At 38.3% G+C, this 13,870-nt stretch overlaps 1 protein-coding gene across 5 annotated transcripts in view; it reads right to left on the bottom strand.

Annotated features, from left to right (window-relative positions):
• The window catches only part of Txlng (taxilin gamma), a 54,465-nt gene that overhangs the window by 34,173 nt on the left and 6,422 nt on the right, over positions 1 to 13,870 (bottom strand). The window contains exon 1 of one of the 5 annotated variants that reach the window (XM_026784712.1): positions 3,717 to 3,769. The exons of the other annotated variants lie outside the window; for them this stretch is intronic. The gene's annotated coding sequence lies outside the window, so the exon portion shown is untranslated. Of the gene's footprint in view, positions 1 to 3,716; positions 3,770 to 13,870 lie in introns of those variants that run through there. 5 annotated transcript variants of the gene reach the window in all.

Genomic DNA, 13,870 nt, shown 5'->3' with positions numbered 1-13,870 from the left:
TCTGTGGCTTTGGAGCCTGTCCTGGAACTAGCTCTGTAGACCAGGCTGGTCTCGAACTCACAGAGATCCGCCTGCCTCTGCCTCCCGCGTGCTGGTATTAAAGGCGTGCACCACCACTGCCCGGCAGAAATCCTGTATGGAAAAGAAAAAAAAAACAACTAAACACACACACACACACACACACACACACACACACGTTGCAATTTAGGGGCTAGAGATATAGCTCAATGGTAGGATGCCTAAGACCAAGGGTTCAATCTCTGGTACAGAAAATACATACAAGTTACAATTTACATACATACTACTTATTTATTTCTATTGAGTCAGAGTCTCACTAGTAGCCTGTCCTGGAACTTACTATGTACAGGTTGGCCTTGAACTCACAGATTAAAGATGTGTGCTACCATGCTCAGCTTACTTAAAGAGTTATAAGAAACAAAACAAATATTTATTCCTAAAGTGATAAAAATCAGTTCCTATGAAAAGCAGCTACAATATTGAAGGAAACAGGAATCGGAGTTTGAGAAGCAGCTAGTAGGTACCATGGTTGAGATGTAGCACTAGATCCAGGTTTCACAGCAGCAAGGCCATGATGCAGGATATAAGTGCCTCCAGAGGAAGTAAAGGGAGAAATGTGTTCCTATGAACAGACAGGCTGACATAGCTTCCTTGCACCACAGAATACAACTGGTTGAAGTGGAAGAGTTGCACAATCCTCAGGAGCAAAAGCTCTGAGAAAGCAGAGAAAGTTGCTGAGAGTGAGAGAAATTTGAAGGGATGTGGGATGTCCTTCTGTATATACGTTGCTTTTATTGATTAATGAATAAAGCTGTTTTGGGCAATGGCTTAGCAGTGCAAAGCCAGGCGGGAAATCTGAACAGAGATATATAGAGTAGGTGGAATCAGAAAGACGCCATGTAGCTGCACAAGAAGCAAGAGGTAATAAACCACAAGCGTTGTGGTAAAATACAAAATCATAGAAATGGGTTGATTTAAGACATAAGAGCTAGCTAGAAATATGCCTGAGCTGTTGGCCAAACAGTGTTGTAATTAATATAGTTTCTGTGTGATTGATTACTAAGGTCTAGGTGGCAGAGAAATAAACAAGCAGTCTCCATTTATAGAATGTATTGAACACCATACCCTAAATGATAAAGAAAGAACTTTAGAGAAGTAAGCTCAAAGAAGTAAGACCTTGAGTCAAAGGTTTGCTCTGAGAAGTCCCATCTTTTTGCTAACTCCTCTATCTCCTCCGAGAGATTACAACTGAGTAGAGACTGAATTTCTATGGGAACAACACAATTCAAAGTGCCTTTAAAAGAAAGTTGTGATATTATAATTATTTTTTAATCTGTTATAGGTAGGCAAGGTAGTCTTTTGTCACTTTAAGAAACCTTGAGTCCAGTGTGATTGTGGTTGTGTGTATAATATATACATATTATCATCTCAGTATTAGGAAAATGGAGATAGAAGGACAGGAATTCAAGGCCGTCCTGGACTATAAGAGATGCTTTTTTTTTTGACACAGGCTTTTCCTATGTAGCAGCTCTGGCTGTCTTGGAATTCACTCTGTAGACCAAAATGGCCTTGCACTCAGAGATCTGCCTGCTCTGCCTCCTGAGTGCTGGGATTAAAGGCCTACACCACCATGTCCAGCAAGAGATGCTTTCTTAAAGACCAAAAGCAAACAAACAGCAACAATAACAGAAATCCTTTGTACTTTTTAGCTATTAGCCTTTCATCTTCCACACTAACTCCAGGCCTAGGTAACTAATCTACTTTCCCTATATATTTTTGTCTATTTTGGACATTTTCTACAAATGGAATCCAAGTCTGTGGCCCTTCCTGACTTCTTTCACTTAAAATGTATTCCATGCTGCAGTACCTATTAGTAATTCACTCCTAATAATTGAATATTACTTCACTGCAGACACAAACCACATTTTATTTATCAATTTGCTAACTGATGGGTATTTAAATTATTTCCAATTTTTGGTTATTATGACCAATTCTGCTATAAAAACTAATGTATGTTTTTGTGAACATGCACTTACTGCAGAGTATATAACCAGAAAAGCTGCTAGATCCATAGCCATCCCATTTAACCTTTTCAGGAACTTAACTGTTTCCCCAAGCCCACTGTAACATTTGAATTCACCAGCCATGCATAAGATTTCTAATGCCTCCACATACTTGCCAAGGCTCATGATCTATCTTTTTAATTGTGCCCATCAAGAGTGCTGTGATAGTAACCAACTATGATTTGGGTTTGCACTTTTCTGAGGATTGAATATGTTTGGTATCTATCTTCTGCTTATTAGGCATTTGTATACCTTCTTTGGAAAAAAGAACATTTATTCATATGTTTTGCCCATTTCGTAATCTAGTTACTTGTTACTTTAACTAGATATAAATCCCTTATTAGATATAACTGGTAAACATTTTTACCCATTTCTGATTTTTTATTGCCTCAATTTGGAGAAAAGGCACAATTTTGCCTATTTCAAAATGTCAAAGAGATTAAATTAAAAATTATTTCTAGGCCAGTGTGAAAGGGGCTTAATCAGAAGCTTCCCAAAGTTCAATCCTCAGGTCCCATATAGAACGAAAGGACTGAGTCCTGAAAGAGTTGTCCACACATTTTCTATGCCCACACACAGAAACACTAAAATAAATAGAACTAATTAAAAAAATTTCTAAGTTGTTCCTGTCTGATGTAGTGGTACAAATCTGTAATCCCAGCACACAGAAGGCAGGAGGATTGCTACAAATCAAGGCAGGAGGATTGCTGCAAATCCTAGGCCAAGTTGGTCTACAAAGCAAGGTCTAGGTTAGTCTGGTCTACAGAGCAAGGCCTTATCTCAAAACCTTGAAAACTAAATTAATACATAAATTTAAGTTATACTGAAAGGTTGGGGAGATGGCTCGGAGGGTAAAGGTCTTGCTCAAAACATGAGGACCTAAGGTAGAAACCCAGCAGTCATGTAAAAAAGCCAGGCATGGACACACCAGTAATTCCCAAGCTATGGAGAGTGGAGATGGGAGAATCACTGGGGCTAGCTGGCCGCCAGTTTTATCTGCAGGTTGAGTAAGAAACCCCATCTCAAAGGAATAGATGGCAGATGACTGAAACAACAGAACATATCAGTCACCAGGCAGTGTGGCATACACCTTTAATCCCAGCACTCTGGGGGAAGGCACACAGAGGCAGGTGGATCTCTGTGAGCTCGAGGCCAGTCTGGTCTACAGAGTGAGTTCCAGGACAGTCAGGGCTATACAGAGAAATCCTGTCATGAAGGCAGAGGCAGGCGGATCTCTGTGAGTTCAAGACCAGCCTGGTCTACAGAGCTAGTTCCAGGACAGGCTCCAAAGCCAGAGAAACCCTGTCTCAAAAACCAAAAAAAAAAAAAAAAAAAAAAGAACAACTCTGTCCACACACACACACACACACCCCTACTTTAAAAAAATTTGCCGGTAATTTCAGCTTTGGGGGAGAGACACAAGAATCATAGGACCTTGAGTAATTGAGGAAGACACCCAACACTGGCCCCTTGCCTCAGCACATGCATGTACGCAAACATGTGCACATATGTGTATATATATAAAACACACAAAACATTATTACTGTTTTCAGATTAATAGTATATAGTTACACTTAGCATATATGGAAAAGACAATTTAAAGATTTAAGAAAAGCAGTGTATAGTATTACACACCTATAATCTAAGACAAGACAGATCTCTAGGAGTTTGAGGTCAGCATGGTCTACACAGCAAGTCCCAGGCCAGTCCAGGTAACATGGTGAGACCTGTCTCAAAACATAAAATAATATAAAATGACTGAAGAAGGGCCAAAAAAGACCCAGCAAAGATAGCTCAGAAAGTAAAAAGTGCTTGTTGCACAAGCCTCACAACCTGAATGCTATCTCTGAACCCACATAAAAGCACAAGTAGAAAAAGAACTCCACAAAATTATCTTCTGACCTTCCACACACCATGACACATTCACATGCACACATACACAAACACAACAATAAAAATAAGGACTTTTTTTAAATGCCAAAAACAATCACCCAACTCAAAATTGCCAGTGGCATTCAGTATAAAGATGGTACACAGTGCACCATCACATCTCATGTTTTCCTTCTAATTTTATGCCTGTGGTCGTTTGAATGTAATTGGCCCCATAATCTCTCAGGAAGTGGCACTATTGTTAAGTGTGACTTTGTTGGAGTGGGTATGGCCTTGTTGGAGGAAGTGTGTCACTGTAGGGGTGGTTTTGAAGTTTCCTATGCTCAGGATACCACTCACTGTCTCAGTCAACTTCCTGTTGCCTGCAAGATTTAGTACTTTCAGCTACTCCTCCAGCATCATGTCTACCTGTACGCCACCTTGCTCCCTACCATGATGATAATGGACTAAATCTCTGAAACTGTAAGCAAACCACCCCAAATAAATGTTTTCATTTATAAAAGTTGCCATGGTTATGGTGTCTCTTCACAGCAATAGAAAACCTAAGACACGGTCATTCCCTATGTAGTTAAAACTTTCCATTTTTCCAGCCTGGTCTATAAGAGCTAGTTCCAGGACAGGCTCCAAAACCACAGAGAAACCCTGTCTTGAAAAACCAAAAAAAAAAAAAAAAAAAAAAACCTTTCCATTTTTCAATTGTTTTCAGTTTTTTTTGAGGCAGGGTTTCTCTGTGTAGTCTCGTCCTGGAACTTTCCCTGTAAACCAGGCCTCGGATTCAAAGATCCACCTGCCTTTGCCTCCCAAGTGCTAGGATTAAAGGTGTGTGCCACCACTACTCACTAATTTTTCAATATTTTTAGCTATTTCTACCTCTGAATTTCTGTCATATATCAAAGGAAGTGCCATTACTGTTGTTTTATCTTTAAACAAGGCAAGATTACTTCTCCCTTCTCTCCTATTAACTACTTTTGATGTAGTAGTATTATAGAATTTTTCATATTTGTTAATGAAAGGCTTACTTTGGCTCTATAAAAACTTTCTGGTTTTAAATAAGCCTAGTTCCAGCTAAGGTTGAAGTCAACAAATATCACTAAAACAGAAAGTCCATTTTTCTACTCTCCATTTTTACTAGTGTACTTCAAGCTCTATACTGGACTATTTGTTAAATATAAAGCAAAGTTTTAGGCCAATATGTGAATGACTTTCTAGTCCTTGTTTCTTCAAGTGTATTCTGCATAATGTAGTCAATAAAATTTCTTACTCTGGAAGCTGGGATGTAGCCAAACTTGTATAAAGCCCTGGGTTCAGTTCCCAGAAGCATTTTAAACCTGGCATGATGGTGCAGTGCATGCCTACAACTCAACACTTTGGAGGTGAAAGCAGGATAATCAGAATTTCAATGTCAATCTTGGATACATAAGATCCTATCTTTAAAATAAAACAAAAAAGAAACTTGCTTTATTACTATTTCATAAGCATTCTAGGTATATTTTCTTTCACACATCTTTTCTATAAACAATATCTCGAGCAGCTAACACAGTGACTACTATAGCCAGGGACCATAATAAGCACTTCCTATTATTAACTAACTTCATTTACACAAGGTCATGATGAAAGTTTTATCACTTTCTTGCACAGATAAACTAATTGTGGCATGGCAAAGTGTATGATCAAAGGTCACTGTATATTGCAGGGCGAAGATTTGAACCCTAGTAATTTAAGGTTCTTAATCCATGCTGGTAACCTAAACAACTGACTGCTTTATAATTATCCTCTATCTACTTCTATACAAACATCTTTGTACGGTGTCCTAGCCATCCTACCACAGTCTACATATAAACAAGGAGAAATTGGTCATGGTGGCACACATTTGTAATCTCAGCACTTGCGAGGCCAAGGCAGGAGGATCAAAAGGATCAACATCATCTAGCATGGCTATACAAAGAGTCCCTGACTCTAAACAAACAAAAAGCAACAATAATAGTATTTAAAAAAAATCAAATAGCAGGTATGAAACAGCTTAGTGGTAAGCGCACTTGCTTAGCATGTGCCAGGACCTAGGTTTAAATTCTAATACCAAAATTTAAAAAATCCAAAAAACAGTACACGTACACACATGCATGTGTGTGCGCGCGCGCACACACACACACACACACACATATTTTTTGACACAGGGTTTCTCTGTGTAGCTCTAGCTGTCCTGGAACTTGTTCTGTAGACTAGGTTGGCCTCTAACTCAGAGAGATCCACTTGCCTCTGCCTCCTGAGTGCTGGGATTAAAAGAATGCACCACCACCACTCAGCATGCCCTATATTTTATTTTATTTTTTATTTTTTTAAAAATATTTATTTATTATGTATACAATGTTCTGTCTGTGTGTATGCCTGCAGGCCAGAAGAGGACACCAGACCTTATTATAGATGGTTGTGAGCCACCATGTGGTTGCTGGGAATTGAACTCAGGACCTTTGGAAGAGCAGGCAATGCTCTTAACCACTGAGCCATCTCTCCAGCCCCTGCCCTATATTTTTATGTGCACTATTTGTGTGCTCATGTATGAATATATATATATATATATACACACACACATATATATATGCACAATAAAATGGTGAAAGGAGATATATTTTAAATGGCTATTATTTTTATTTTTGCACAATATTATAGTATATATCTATAATCAACCACTTGCGAGGCTTAGGCAGGCCAACTGTAACAAGTTTGAGGTCAATCAGGTCTACGTATTATATAGCAAGATCCTATCTCAAAATACCAGGGAAAGGCTGGTAAGATCAGGTAAAGACGCTTGCCATCAAGTAACAACCAGAGTTTAATTTCCTGAATCCACAAGGTAGAAGAACCAATTCTCCCAAAGTTGTTTTCTGACCTCCATTTGTGTGCCATGGCATATGCTCATCTACATACATGAACATGTGAGAAACTAATAAATGTTAAAAACAAACAAAACACCTAGATATGGTAGTTTATACCTATAATCCCAGCATTTGGGAGGTTGAGGAAGCAAACTCTTTAGTCCAAGTAGCCCAGACTGCATTACATCTGTCTCAAAAGAGTTAGAGGGCTGGAAAGATGGCTTAGCAGTTAAGAGCACTGGCTGCTCTTCCAGAGGTCCCAAGTTCCATTCTCTGCACCCACATGAAGGCTCACAATCACCTGTAACTCCAGTTTTAGGGAATCTACCAGCCTCTACATGTGTACCTGTTTTCCTCAGAGCCAAATAAACATACCTCTATATCCAAGAAGAAAAAAAAATACTACCCAAATACTAGTAAAAATAAAATAAGTGTATAATTCAACTCAGTGTCTCCGTTTGGGGAGCAGGGTCTCACTACGCAGCCCTGCCGGGCCTTGAATTCATGGAGATCAACCAGCCTCTGCTTCCCGAGTACTGGGATTACAGGTATGTATGCACCACACCCAGCCTCAAAGTTTCCTTAAACAGTGGCATGTTTTTCTGTGTTGGGACGGAAGAACCAAATGAAATGAAAAGGTTTTTACCTTTAACAGAGTAAATGATAATTACTGTGTACTAGTGCATATTAGATTTTTATATATATACACACACACACACACACACACAATTTTTATGTGAATTTCTGTTTGTTTGTTTGTTTGTTTTGGCAGCTTTTGTCTTTTGAGACAAGGTTACACTATATATCCCAGACTGGCCTTAAATTTATTGCAATCCTCTTGCCTCAGGTTTCAACATGTTGGGATTTCTATCATGCACCACCATACCTGGCTTAGGCCTAGATTCAGAAGAACAAATTAGGAACTAGGGAAGTGTTTCAATCAGTAAAGTACCTGCTGCAAGAGTATAAAATCCCAAGTTCAGATCCCCAGCATCCACATAAAAACAAGAACAGGGGTGTGCATCTGTAACCCCAGCATTAGAAGTGAGGGTGTATAGGGAATAGCAGATCTCTAAAAGCTCACTAGCCAGATGGTTTTGTCAAATTGATGAGCTCCAGATTCAATAAGAGACCCTGTCTCAAAAAATAAGATTCAGGCTAGTTATAATAGCACACACCTTTAATCCCAACACTTGGGTGTTTGAGGCCAGCCTGGTCTACAGTGAATTCCAGAACAGCCAGAGCTACAAAGAGAGAAAATATCTCAAAATACATAAATAAGGTTTGGAGAGTTACCACAGACAATATCTATCTGATGTTAACTTCTTCTGGACATACAAAAAAGTGATAAAGTTCTTCATGTCTTTTCAAATCTGTTTTTTTAAAAAAAAGTTCTTCATGTCTCAAAATATAAACTCATGACAGGTGACAATTTCTATTTCAGTCATGAAATACTTATTTGAGAATTTCTAATTATATAACACTATTTTCACATATAGACCACACGAACATTAAAAACGGTGTCACTTCAAATTGGCAAAGAAAACAAATGATTTGGGACATATCCTAAACCATATTGGGAGGGAGTGGGATGGGGAACGAAGGCAAAGTGGTACTTTCACACCTGCAGGTAAACCAAAACTGAAACATAAAAAGTGAAAACCACAAACAACAGGAGGTGTGGGTATGTGTGAGTAGAATTAAGTCACTAGATGGTAACAAAAAAATTCAAACTAACCCAAAAGCCACAGGAAGCCCTAATTTTCAAGGGTTTGTGAATAGATATATCACAATTAAAGAACTGAAGATACCCAATAGAGAAAATATTTTTAACCTCACTCATAATAAAAGAAATATGAATACAAATGTTAGTTGGACTGGAGAGATGGCTCAATGGTTCCAAGTACTTGCTGTTCTTGCAGAGGACATGGGTGAGGTTCTCAGCACTTACATGGTGGCTCACAACTAACTTTAATCCAGTTCCAGATGTCTTCTACTGGCTTCCAAGAGTTCCTACAACACATAAACTCACAGAGGCACACACACAAATACACAAAAATAGAGAAAACTTTAAAATGCCAATCAATGGGTCCGCAAGATCTATCAATGGCTAAAAGTACTTGCTGCATAAGCCTAAAAACCTGAGTTCAATCCCTAGAATCCATGGTAAGAAGAGAACCAACTCCCAAAAATTCTCTGCTGATCACCACACATGCATCCATATTCCTACATGCATATGTAATAATATATTCTTTTTTTTTCAATTTAAGTTCTAAACAGTGGGACAGTGGTGGTACACATATTTAGGCTGAGGCAGGTGGATCTCTGTGAGTAAGACCAGCTTGGTCTACAAAGTGAATTCCAGGGCAGTCAGTCCTACACAGAGAAATCAAAACCCTATCTCAAAACGCACCCCCCAAAAAGAAAAAAAATGCATCATCTTTTACCTACCAATATTTGTTTTTCAAGACAGGGTTTCTCTGTGTAGCCCAGGCTATCCTGGAATGCTCTGTAGAGCAAGATGTCCTCAAACTCAGAGGTCTGCTTGCCTCTGGGATTAAAGGTGTTGGCACTGTTACCCAGCTGTTACTTACCAAATTTTAAAGATTAAAAGATAAAACAACACAAGAAACCCCAATGTGCCTAAATAGGCCAACCATATAATATCAAAAGATTTAAACTAGTAGTTCTGGGGTTTGTATTAACATCTGAATACATATTCACTTTCACCTAGCAATTCTGCTTGATTTACTATCCAGGCATTCTCACTTGAATACAAAAGGTTATTAACCAAACCACTGTTTTGTACACTGAAAATATGGAAACAATCTAAAAACTGACTAAAAAAATAATGACAATCCATACAAAAGAACAACACTATTCAAAATAAGATTTGAGGATCAGTGACATAGCACAGTGGGTAAAGGCACTTGTTGCCAAGCCTAACAACTTGAGTTTGATGGTCCTTCGAACACACGTGGTGGGAGAACCAAGTCTTCTAAGTTGTCCTCTGACCTCCATATGTGAACTATGGCACACACACACGCGCGCGCACACACATACACACACACACACACACACAGTCACTGACTCTTTCTCACATGCAAAATTACTTTGAATTCGCTTTTTGAAAAAAACCCAGTAAGTCTCCAAAATAATTTGAACAACTTTGCCAAAAAAATTAGGTAGATTCCATACTAGCTCTCCAAGGTTAATCAAATAGAAAAAATAAATAAATAAGGCAAGCCTCCTGTACTGGATGACTGTATCAGTGTAAATAACACAAAGAATCAGAGATTCTGTAGCATACCTGTAATCCCAGCACTAGGGAGGAGGAGGCGGTAGGTGATTGAGAATTCCAAGAAACTTTTGTTGCTATTAGCTATACCTAATAATATTTACCATATTATAAATTATGCCAGAAAAATTAAAATTAAAACAAATTCATTTAGAAAGGGAACTGATTTTGTGCCAGCTGTCTACTTCTGTGTTCATTCATATCACCACAAAACTTTAGTAGTTTGAAATACTTATGATCTCAATTTTCATAGTTTGGCAATCTGGGTATGGCTTGATGGGGTCCTTGACAGGGTCCAATAGGTTGAAATTATCTCAAGCCTTCACTGGGAAAGATTCACTTCCTAGTTCACTCTCATGGTTGTTGCTGGGGTTCAATTCTGTATGTGTTATTGGATTGAGGCCTCAGTTCCTCATGAGCTGTTAACTAAAGGCCTTCTTTGCTTGTCTGCCATATAGGTCTTTCCATCAGCCTCTTAAAACAAGATAGCTAGCTAGCTTCTTTAGAATGAGCCAAGGAGCATCAATGTAAGGGAAAGACAAAAAGGCAGTCTTGTAATCATACAAATGACATTTCTTCAGTTTCTCACTCTGCCCTCTCTTGACAGTCTTGCTACCTTATAAAGGTTGTTCTCAAATTGCCAAATTGCTAGACTCAAATGATCCTCCTTTAAAATAAAATAAGCAGCTGTTTTTCCAAATTAAAAAAAGAGCAATTTTCTTTGTTTTTTTTGGGGGGGGTGTCATTTTATTGCATTTTATTTGTGTCTCCAGCCAACTTTTTTTTTTAAATCTTCAAAAAATGTGTTAAGCACAAGAGCCAGGCATGGCAATACTTGAAATATTGGCAGCTGGGAGATAAATGTAGGAATAGCAGGAGTTTAATAAGGCCATCTTCTGCTATACAGCAAGGTTGACACTAGCCTGAATTCCCTAAGACTCTCTCAAAATAGGTCGGGAAGACCACCAAATTACATGGAATATAAACAAGGACTGTTGAGCACAAAAAGCCCAAGTTCTAAATATATCACTCACTGTTTATGTGGCCATAAGGAGGTCAGATTCTCAATTTCCTTACCTGTACAGTGTGAGTATACAATCCCTTCCTTCTATTAGTTGTAAAATCACATATAATGAATATACATTCCTATTCCACAGCAGAACTTTTTAAGAGCACTGGCTGCTCTCACTGAGGACCCAGATTTGATTCCTAGCACCCACAAGGCAGCTCATAAATATTAATTCCAGTTACAGGGGTCTGATGCCCACTTCTGGCCTCTGAGGGAACTGGGCACATGTACACATAAAATAAATTACTTAATAAGTAAGAAAATAAATAAATTAAGCTGGGCATGGTGGTGCACACCTTTAATCCCAGCACTCAAGAGGCAGAGGCAGGTGTATCTCTGTGAATTTGAGGCTGGCCTACATAGTGAGACCTTGTCTCAACCCTCCCTCCCAGTAAAGTAATAATAACATTTTTTAGATTATTTGAATAAAGAATATATTCTATAAAACATATGTGAGGCTTATGGGATGGTCCAGTGGGTATAGGCACTTGCCTCAAAGCCTAACTATTTGAGTTAGATCCCTGGAATATTTATAAAAGTGGAGAGAACCAACTCTACAAACTGTCTGTCCTATGACATCCACATTCATGTCATGGCAAAAATTACTTGCACACATACTATATACACACAATAAGTTTTTTAAAAACATATATTCACTTTTTTGTTTGTTTGTTTTTCGAGGCAGGGTTTCGTTTTGTGCAGCCGTGGTTGTCCTGGAACTAGCACAATAGACTAGGCTGACCTTGAACTCGCAGAGATCTGCCTGCCTGTACGCCACCATTGCCTGAACATACATTTTCACTTTTAACAAGGCCTACACTTCAGTCCAAATAATACTTAGAGAAATGTGCTTGTTAACAGAGTGTAGACACTCACCCCTATAATCACAACACTTGGGAAGCTAAAGCGGGAGTGCCACAAAACTAAGGTCAACCAGGGTACATACTGAGTTTACCGATAGCCTGGGTTACTGTCGGACCCTGTTTCAACAAAAGGGAGAAGGTGCCATGGTAAGGGTCAGAAAAAGAAAAAGTGTTTCTAAACTACTGCCTATCTTTCTCACCATTCTACTTTGACTTTTCAATGAATAAAGATAGATGAAAATATTTAAGTGTTACAAGTAATTATTAATCACAGAGGGGATAATAAAGGCTATTTTGTAGAACTTTTGAAAACACAACATAGAAATCAACACTCAAAACAATGAATTCAGCTGGGAGGTGGTGGCATATGCCTCTAATCTCAGCACTTGGGAGCCAGAGGCAGGAAGATCTCTGAGAGTTCAAGGCCAGCCTGGTCTATAGTAAGTTCCAGAACCAAGGCTACACAGAAAAACCCTGCCCCAAAACAAACAAACAAAAAAACCCAATAAATTCTAGTAAAAATTATTTTGATGGGTCAGGCAGTGGTGGTACACACCTTTAATCCCAACACTCAGGAGGCAGAAGCAGGCGTATCTCTGTGAGTTTGAGGCCAGCCTGGTCTACAGAGCAAGTTCCAGGACAGGCTCCAAAGCTACACAGAGAAACTCTGTCTCAAAAAAAAAAATTATTTCGACAGCATAGTACAACACAGATCATTTCATGTACCTTTCTCACACCTAATAAAATTTAAGTAGTTGCAAGGAGAAACAGAATTTCAACTAGGAAATAAACTGAATCGTTAAAATATATTGTTTCATATGTGTGTGTATAGGTATATATAGATATAGTATCATATACACATATATGTGTACATATATAAGTATGTATGTATATGTATAATCCAAGTGTGAGTCTATTTTTGTGTTTTATTTTTTGAGACAGGCTCTCACTATGCAGCTCTCGCTGTCCTGGAACTCACTATGTAGACAGGCTGGTCTGCAACTGAGAGATCTGCATGCCTCTGCATATGCCACCACTCCCAGGTCAGTTGTGAGTAAATCGTAAATGCTGTGGAGTAAAAATACCGTCACTGTGGAAATCAGTTTGTAGATTATTTGCACCCACCATGTTTATTGCTGCTTTATTCACTATAGCAAAAAACTTGGTATCAACCTAGTAGTGAAGACAACAGATGACTGGAACAAAAATTTGGTATATATAAAAGAATATAATGCAACCCAGCTCTAAAGAAAAATGAAGTTAAAAAATTTACAGAAAGCACCTGGGTCTCTCTGAGTTCAAGGTCAGCCAGAGGTCAGGTCAAGTATACATAGCAAGTTCCAGGACAGCCAAAGCTATATAGAAACTTTATTTTGAAAAACAAATATCAGAACAGAAATCATGAAAAAAAAATTAATTTAAAAAGTACATTAAGTTCGCACACTCTCAGAAAAAAAAAACGTATGTTCTCTTAAATGAAGAATGTAGCCAATCATACGTAAATAAATGTACATGAAGAAACAAAAACAAGAAAGGCTAAATATAAGGATGGACTGAATGCAGGTAATGGACACGAGTTAAGAAAGAGACTATAAAGCTAATTGTTTTTCCAGTTCTAATTCTGTTGGGGGCTTTTTGGTTTTGGTGGTGGATAAGTACACAATTTAGCATGAAGCTCCACTCCACAGCTTCTGTTCCAAATGCTATTCTGATTGTATACAAGTTCACTTGGATTTGGTCATTTTAGTTATTGATTTTTTTCACTTGCAAGATTTTTTTTTTTTTTTTTGGTTTTT

The sequence above is a fragment of the Microtus ochrogaster genome, chromosome X (genome assembly GCF_000317375.1).
Source record: "Microtus ochrogaster isolate Prairie Vole_2 chromosome X, MicOch1.0, whole genome shotgun sequence".
Lineage (NCBI taxonomy): Eukaryota > Metazoa > Chordata > Mammalia > Rodentia > Cricetidae > Microtus > Microtus ochrogaster.
The sequence above is the reverse complement of the archived record's forward strand: the minus strand, read 5'-3'. Positions and strand labels throughout refer to the sequence as shown.